Raw genomic sequence first — 8840 nt, 5'->3', positions numbered from 1 at the left:
GTTGCGACTTCGCACCTTCCATCTCCTGAGTGGGTCTGGTGAACGTGTCCAGGGATGTTTGCTTCACTTTATTATTATTAGCCTTAGACAACATCACTATCGCTTTCTCCCTGGTGCCTTTTTTTTTTCTTCCTGTCATCCGTGGTGGTGCTGGCTGCTGGCGACATACCCTGTGGGGAAGCTGCCTCCTGGTGGCGTAATGCGGGGTCTTGCTGAATGACCCCTTCACTGTGTCCTGTCCTCCGTGCATCGGTTGGTCTTCAAGTTGCTGTACCCAGCTCCTTTCGAATTGCAGCTGGAGGCCTGTTGTTCATGCCTTTCACTTTTCTTGTTCTGTCCTGCAGCCTCACTTTGTTCTTTTCTCCCTGCCGCTGCTTGCTGCGTACTGCAGTCCCCTCCACTCTTGTACTGTTTCCACTGCCATCCCCTCCTGCTGAAATGCGGCTTTTCCTCCCTCGCCGGTAGTCTCTCTAGATCTACTGTTGTTGCCCGAGCGCCCTGTTGTACATTCGTTAGGAGCACACACAGAGCTCTAGTCGCTGCCCCAGAGCCAGCAGGAATGACGTTGCATTGTGCATGGGGAGCACTTGAGCTCTGGATTCCACGGATCCCTGCTGAGAGGTCTTTCGAGGGATGCTCGGAGTGCACCTGTTATTAGATTTACTTCGTTCTGCTGAGAGGTGACTTTAGTGCGCATCAGGGTTGTGCTGGATAGGTGGATGCTGGAACCTGAGTAGGGTGCGCACACACAGGGTCCCAAAGTGGGATTTACCCTACCAAAACAATCTGGATTGAAAGTGGATTGCTACTGGATTTTCCCAAACATTTAAATCCTCTTTAAATCCTCTAACTCCACAAACTCCCATTGTACTCAGTGGATTGCTTGTGGCTTCCTTTTGGCTTAATGCACCCTGAAATATGTTAATTAGCAATCCTCAGTGGAATGCAATCCCAAAACAATCCAAGCAAACCAATCCCCAAACAATCCATTAAAAATCCAAAAGAAATCCAATCCCCAAACAATCCACTAAAAATCCCAAAACAATCCAATCCCCAAACAATCCACTAAAAATCCAAAAGCAATCCAATCCCAAAACAATCCACTAAAAATCCAATCCTCAAACAATCCACAAGCAATCCACTAAAAATCCAATCCCCAAACAATCCTATAAAAATCCAAAAGCAATCCAATCCTCAAACAATCCAGCAAAAATCCCAAAACAATGCCATCCCCAAACAATCCTATAAAAATCCAAAAGCAATGCCATCCCCAACAATCCTATAAAAATCCTAAAGCAATGCCATCCCCAACAATCCTATAAAAATCCAAAAGCAATGCCATCCCCAACAATCCTATAAAAATCCTAAAGCAATGCCATCCATAAATAAATCCACAAGCAACGGATTACATCTGGCTTCCTTTTGGCTTAATGCACCCGAAATATGTTATTTAGAAATCCTTCCTCATAGAAATCCAAAAGCAATGCAATGCAATCCCAAAATAAACCTTTTGAAATCCAAAAGCATTTAATGTAGTCACCAAATAATACTTTACAAATCAAAAAAACAAAAGCAATCCCCAAAATATCCTTTAACCATACATGCATTGTTTCGGTTTATGAGCTGGAAATAAATGTAGGAGTTTAACAAAAATTATGTTTACTACAATCCTGAAAAGAAATGCTTAAAAACACATTTGGTGCACCTTGTTGAATTGGGCTTTAAAAGCGTCACTGTGGCTTAATTGCTGCCCATTTCAGAAACTTGCATTTTGAATTGCTTTTAGAACAATAGTGAGGACTTATTAGGTCACAGTCATTTAGGTAAAATGGCCATGAAAGTCAAGACCATGTAATGGCATATTAACTATATTTAAAAAGAAGCGACTTTTTTTTCCCCACTATATTTATTAAAAAGAGCAAGAGGTTCAATTGGACACTGTGTACATAGCACAAAAACACGACTGTAGCAATCCCAAACACGGGTGCTTTACAATTTAAAAATAAAGGGTGAGAGGGGACCCAGAACCAGTCCGGTGGGGTACAGCCCAGGGAGTAAGGGTGAGAGGGGACACAGAACCAGTCTAGGGGGGTCACACAAGTATACAGGCTCAGCCCAGGGAGCAAGCAGGTCTGGTGGGGTCCAGCCCAGGCAGCAAGGGTGAGAGGGGACCCAGAACCAGGGCAGGGAGTCACACGAGTATCCAGGCACAGCCCAGGGAGCAAGGGTGAGAGCGGACCCAGAACCAGTCCAGGGAGTCACACGAGTATTCAGGCCCAGCCCACGGAGCAAGCGAGTCCGGTGGGGTGCAGCCCAGGGAGCAAGGGTGAGAGGGGACACAGACCCACTCCACAGAACCAGTCCAGGGAATCATACAAGTATCCAGGCCGAGGCCAAAGAGCAAGGGAGTGCGGAACTACACTTGTGTAGAAAAGACAAGGTTTAGCTCCTTCTTCATTCGGTAGTTCCCAATTTTGTTTTGGAGGGCTTTTCTGCACTCGGATGCAGAGAGTACTCGAAAGCCCATTTCCCTGGCTTTAACATGGATACATTCTGAAATGCAAAAAAGAAAATGTGTAAAAAGTTTGAAAAGAGCAAGCTAAGTACTTTTTGGTTGACACATGGCTGTTCGAAATAAAGCATAGCCAATTTTCACTGTACACCCTCTAATGTGCTTTCCTAATTCCAATTACTACATTTCTCAAAGCTATCAATCTGGATGAAACCATGGCAATTCCTTAGAATGTAATATATATTAGTGTCACTTCCCCAGAAGTGGCTCTCCGTTTATCTTGTTTCCCATTTCTTTGCATAATTGGTACATTGTGAAGAAATTACCAATCTCATGTTTCCCCCATGCTTCCCCATGGACAGTGCATTGGTGAAGGAGCCATACAAGCAAAACAAATCACACAGGGTTTGAAATTGAGGGGAGCTGGGAGCTATTTAGCCCTGCTTGTAGCCTTGAAGAGCCTCATTAGCTTTACACCATGCCTACCTGGAGCTAAATTTGCCTCCCGGGCCAACTGATGCCGATAACGTATACCTATGGGAATTTAACTATGTGTGTGCTTTTGTAACAATCTTTAAAAAAAACTTAGGACACCACTACATGACATTAGAAGCTTAACGGGTCATAAGTAACGGACAAAGCAATATGTATGCATGTGGGCATATAATGAGTGATGGACAATAACCGGTGAATACATGAGCCACAGTATTTGAGCTACCTTTTCCCACCCTCTGACAGTCGTCTAGAAGCCCTATGGCTTCATAGGAATGTTGGGGAGGAGGGTTTGAGATTGGGGTGGAGACACACAGAAGCCTACAACCGATAGTATTTGGATAGAGAAAAAGCATTTATTTATTTCATAAGGGCACAAACCAACTTTTGTTTAACTCTAATGGCACTTACCTCTGATGCAGTTGATGGACCAGGGTTGGGATTTGCATCGGGAAAACTTTATCTGTGGCTCCCGTCCGCCTCCTCTATATCCACTGAAGGGCCAGTTCCAAGCAGTGTTCAACTGCTACCTGCTGACAGGAATCCACTGTGTCCCAGTATGCTGAAATAATAGCACAAATATTAATATTACACATTTTAATACAGTACGCATTCTAATGACAATTACCAAGACCCAGAACCAGCGCAGGGAGCCAGATGGGAACCCAGACACAGCCCAGCAAGTAAGGAAGTTCGTTAGGAACCCACCCATGGAAGAGTCTTGGGCAGGTGCCAGTCTTACCTGAACTTCTGAAATGGTGACCACCTAGGCACACAAAGTCAGTAGGCATTTGGTTATTTGCCGAAATATTGACTTCCCATGGTCATTTTAATCCCTATGGCCATTTACACCCAGATGCTGCCCCTCCCAAAATACCTCCTTATGGGAACTTTGAGCTCACTTTAATCAAGCCTTATCAGACTTTGCCCTTAAAGTGCCTGCCTGTGATTTTCAAACTAGTCTTCTAAGAGTTAATTACTTAATTGGAGTTGTAAACCCACTACTGGTGTGATAAAAAATGTGTTAAGCAGGTCTGCCTTCAGCCACAAAGCAGTTCAAAGAAGCAACTGAACAAGTCTGGAAGTGTTAAGATGAAAAAAGTAGAATATACCCTAAAGCATGGGTGCACAACATACGGCCCGCGGGCCAGTTGCGGCCCGCCACGCCGTTTTGTCCGGCCCGCCAGCAACAAAGACTTTCCTAATGGAGGGCAGCCCGCAAGCAGCATCGGCCGCCCTCCATTAAGAAAGTCTTTGTTGTCTTCCGAGCCGGACAAAACACTGGCCTTTATTGGTTCAGTGTACACGAACCATGCACCTCCTATGAGCCACGTAGTGCGTGTGCGCTGCACCAATGGAGTGCCAGCACTACGGCTGGCGTGGCCAGTAAGGCTTGATGCCGGAAGGCATTTCAGCCTTGCTCCGCCCACACCAGCCGTAGTACCGGACCTCGCCAGCGTGTGTGTGTGTTTGTATGTGTGTGTTCTGCTTGCGAGGTTGTATGGTGAGTTGGGGGTGGGGGTCTGTATGGGTGCATGGTGTATGCTTGTGAGTTTGTATGCCGAATTGGGGGTGGGAGTTTGTGTCTGTATGGGTGCATAGTGTATTGGTGTATGCATGTGGGTTTGTGTGCTGAGTTGGGGGTGGGGGGGTTCGGGTCTGTATGGGTGCATAGTGTATTGGTGTATGCTTGTGGGTTTGTGTGCTGAGTTGGGGGTGGGGGGTTCGGGTCTGTATGGGTGCATAGTGTATTGGTGTATGCTTGTGGGTTTGTGTGTTGAGTTGGGGGGTGGGGTTCGGGTCTGTATGGGTGCATAGTGTATTGGTGTATGCTTGTGGGTTTGTGTGCTGAGTTGGGGGGCGTTGGGTTCGGGTCTGTATGGGTGCATAGAGTATTGGTGTATGCTTGTGGGTTTGTGTGTTGAGTTGGGGGGTGGGGGTTCGGGTCTGTATGGGTGCATAGTGTATTGGTGTATGCTTGTGGGTTTGTGTGCTGAGTTGGGGCCGAGGGGTTCGGGTCTGTATGGGTGCATAGTGTATTGGTGTATGCTTGTGGGTTTGTGTGCTGAGTTGTGGGCGGGGGGTTCGGGTCTGTATGGGTGCATAGTGTATTGGTGTATGCTTGTGGGTTTGTGTGCTGAGTTGGGGCCGAGGGGTTCGGGTCTGTATGGGTGCATAGTGTATTGGTGTATGCTTGTGGGTTTGTGTGCTGAGTTGGGGGGTGGGGTTCGGGTCTGTATGGGTGCATAGTGTATTGGTGTATGCTTGTGGGTTTGTGTGCTGAGTTGGGGGGCGTTGGGTTCGGGTCTGTATGGGTGCATAGAGTATTGGTGTATGCTTGTGGGTTTGTGTGTTGAGTTGGGGGGTGGGGTTCGGGTCTGTGTGGGTGCATAGTGTATTGGTGTATGCTTGTGGGTTTGTGTGCTGAGTTGGGGGGCGGGGGGTTCGGGTCTGTATGGCTGCATAGAGTATTGGTGTATGCTTGTGGGTTTGTGTGTTGAGTTGGGGGCGAGGGGTTCGGGTCTGTATGGGTGCATAGTGTATTGGTGTATGCTTGTGGGTTTGTGTGTTGAGTTGGGGGTTGGGGGTTCGGGTCTGTATGGGTGCATAGTGTATTGGTGTATGCTTGTGGGTTTGTGTGCTGAGTTGGGGATGGGGGGTTTGGGTCTGTTGAGTATGTATGCTTGGTGGCATGGGGCATAGTTTGGTTGGGGGGTGGGGCCCTTGGGGCATTGTGTTTGCTTGAGGGGTGGGTGTCATGCGGCATAGTGTTTGGTTGCGGGCCAACGAGGCTTATTGTTTGGTTGGGGAGTGGGGGCCATGGGGCATAGTGTTAGCAATCATCTCCACCAGCTTTTCAGAGGTGCTGGGCATTCAGTGGAATGGACCTGGGCGTGAAATGGCACCATCAATGTGCCACCGCATTCATGTGCCATCGTTCAGGCCATTTGCGCCCAAAGAAATTGCAAAGACTAAATTAAACCAGCCATTGCTAAGTGCTGAAGACAGACATGTTTACATTCCAGTGGTTGCAAATGTTCATGTTCCATGCCACAGGGTGGGTCTTGCCACAGCCGAGCAAGGAAAGCAGGAGGCGATATTTCTAAGGCATCTGGCAAGGGAGAGGCGGCCATGAATGTAGAGCATCAACAGGGAAGGAAAAGATGATTCAAGGGGAGATGGACCACCACGGCGCCTGGCCGTTTTGCCCCATTTATCTATGGGGGCGCACCCCCAATACCCACCTCCCACAATTACTTGATTTTCTCCTACACCAAACCCCATAACAAAAATGCATCAAAAAATCCTGGCAAAACGGCCTTTCACCAAATGCAGTGAAACAGCGGTGACCAACTACACCCAGATGATGGCACACGTGTACTCATGTGAAACGCCTCAGGTTACCCTTGTGGATATCTTTCCAAACCACCCCCCCCCCTCCCTTATTGTCCCATTCAAGTGCAGGCTCCCAAGTTAGACCTGGGGAAAAAGGGACTACATATGCACGAACTTTCTTAATCTTTATGAATTTCTTAGAGGACAGCCAAATGCGGGTACATTGAAAGGGATGTGGTCGTTTTGAACAGTCGTGGCCTCAGTGAGTTTTCAAAATGCACAGTTGGGTCAGAATATTCATTAAATGAGCCCCCGCCCCCCATCGAACCCCACAGATGCTGCTGTAACTGCACAGCTTCCAAAGTAGGATTTACGACTGTAGGCTCCTTTTCTTTGAGGTGCCACCCATGTGTCATGTCCTATACATTGGCCCCTCCCGAAAACTCAGCTGGTTTTGTGATAAAGTGTAGTTGTGCCAAATCAACTGCAGTAGGTCTAGGCGCACCCACTGCACCCCCTCCTTCCCACACTGCCTACACCCATAGATACACATACACCCAATCCCAGCTCCGAGTACAATGGCAGCTGCATGGTACGTTAATATGTTTTGGACTGAAAATCCCAAAAGCCATAGCTGGCATATATGGCGCTGGATCGTTGAAGTGGTATAAAAACAATGAAGCACAATGTTGCAGACACCGTGTGTATATTATATGTTCTCCTGTAAAGCTCTAACCTGCTCTACAGATAGATCTGTAACACGTGTAAAGCAGGTTAGAGCTGCAACGTGTGAACAGTGGCGGCTCGCAAAGCAATGAAATGTGCCTGTTGTCCAGGGAAGGAAACCCTCCCGGCGTCAGATAAACGCAGCGTGCCGTCCTTTAGCAGGAGAACATATGATATACACCAAGGGTCTGCAACAGTGCTCCATGCTTGGAGGCTCACAAAGAAATGGCGTCGCTGGTCCCAAGGAGGGGCATGGGGGCGTTGGGCATGGGGAGCGTGTACTGCAAAGGCAGAGTCTGCCTCGTAAATCAACACAACCTGTGTGGCTCCCGAGAGACACAATGCTCACTGTGCAAAAGGCTCACTCTGAAATAAAGCCTAAAACGTGCGCATCAGCTCCTTACCCAATGATTCTGGCTTTGTTGTTCGATCCCCGGCATGATCCACGCTCGCATCGCTTCTTATCGAAAGGCGTGGGCGGACCCACGCAGGCGCTTCCCCATCCAAAAGGATGATGTGCACCTACCCCACCAATCTTACACACAGCCCTCACATTCTCATAACTCCTCCAACCGTCCCGTCTGCCCCACAAAATCTAGCAGCACACTGCTCCTCTCCCTGCCTCTCACCCCGACTCCTCCCATCCCAGCAAAGCCTTCCCACTCAATTCAGCCACTCCCAGCAGACAACCGAACCCTCATCAACTCTCTCTCCTCAACATGATAGTCTCTCTCCTCAACATGCCTATCACACGCAAGCAGAAAATGTCCCACAGTCTCAGGCACCCTACACACCGCAGAATCCCTCGATTCACGCTTCCCCACTCGAAACAGACTGTCATTCAGCCCCACATGCCCTATCCTCAACCGGTTTAGCATCACCTCCTCCCCCCTCCTCCACTCCAGTTTCCCTGCATCCACCTTCACAGACACTTTCTGTCGGACACCAAACATCCACCTGCCCTTCACCCCACGCTCCCACCTCTCCTGCCACTCATCCATAACCCGCTTCACCACCACAGCCTTCACCTCATCCACACTCAAAGGTATCCTCACATCAACCGCTCCTCTCCTCATGCCTTCACCCACCGCAAAATCCACCAATTCATTACCCAAAATGCCACTGTGACTGGGGACCCACGCCAACTCCAGATCCATCCCCCCACGCACACACCGATCAATCTTCCTCCTGATGTCCAAAATCACATCCTTCCTATCACCATCACGTGCCACAATCGCCTGCAACCCACTCAATGAATCCGAGAACACCACCACCTTCTCATACCCCAACTCGCACACCCTATCATTCGCCAATGCAATCGCCACCAACTCAGCCGTACAAATCGATACATCATTCGGCAGTCGCCCCACTTTATATTCCCCAGTGCTTTCCAGATAATATGCCATACCCACTCTCCCAGACACAGGATCTTTCGAACCATCGGTAAACACCTTGCATCCTTCCTTTCCTGCCACATACGCCTGACCCAAAGCCTTGATCTCACCCCGCAAACCCCGCTTCTTCAACACCACACTCCCCAACTCTAAACACACCTTTGGAGACCCCATCATCCACATTGGCCATCTCACCAAATCCGTACCCGTCACAGCCAACAACTCGCCCACACCCCACTGCACCCCCTTCTCCCACATGTGAAACCCCAAAGTGCCCCCCTTCTTCCTCCACCGGTCCCTATAATAATCAAACCTCCAATTATACCGCAAACATTCACGCACCGGATGAGCCACACTCTTCGCACTGTACTTCACCCACC

At 48.7% G+C, this 8840-nt stretch overlaps 1 long non-coding RNA gene across 1 annotated transcript; it reads right to left on the bottom strand.

Moving 5' to 3' along the window:
• Positions 1 to 1926: 1926 nt before the first annotated feature.
• Positions 1927 to 7646, bottom strand: LOC138510870 (uncharacterized). The gene is made up of 3 exons (XR_011280438.1): positions 7471 to 7646; positions 3416 to 3566; positions 1927 to 2553 (listed from the first exon to the last, which is right to left on the bottom strand). It is a non-coding gene; the product is annotated as an uncharacterized lncRNA (long non-coding RNA).
• Positions 7647 to 8840: the final 1194 nt, after the last annotated feature.

The sequence above is a fragment of the Ambystoma mexicanum genome, chromosome 6p, assembly GCF_040938575.1.
Source record: "Ambystoma mexicanum isolate Mex_15411 chromosome 6p, UKY_AmexF1_1, whole genome shotgun sequence".
Lineage (NCBI taxonomy): Eukaryota > Metazoa > Chordata > Amphibia > Caudata > Ambystomatidae > Ambystoma > Ambystoma mexicanum.
Note: the sequence above shows the minus strand (reverse complement) of the source record. Positions and strands in the feature narration are given on the sequence as shown.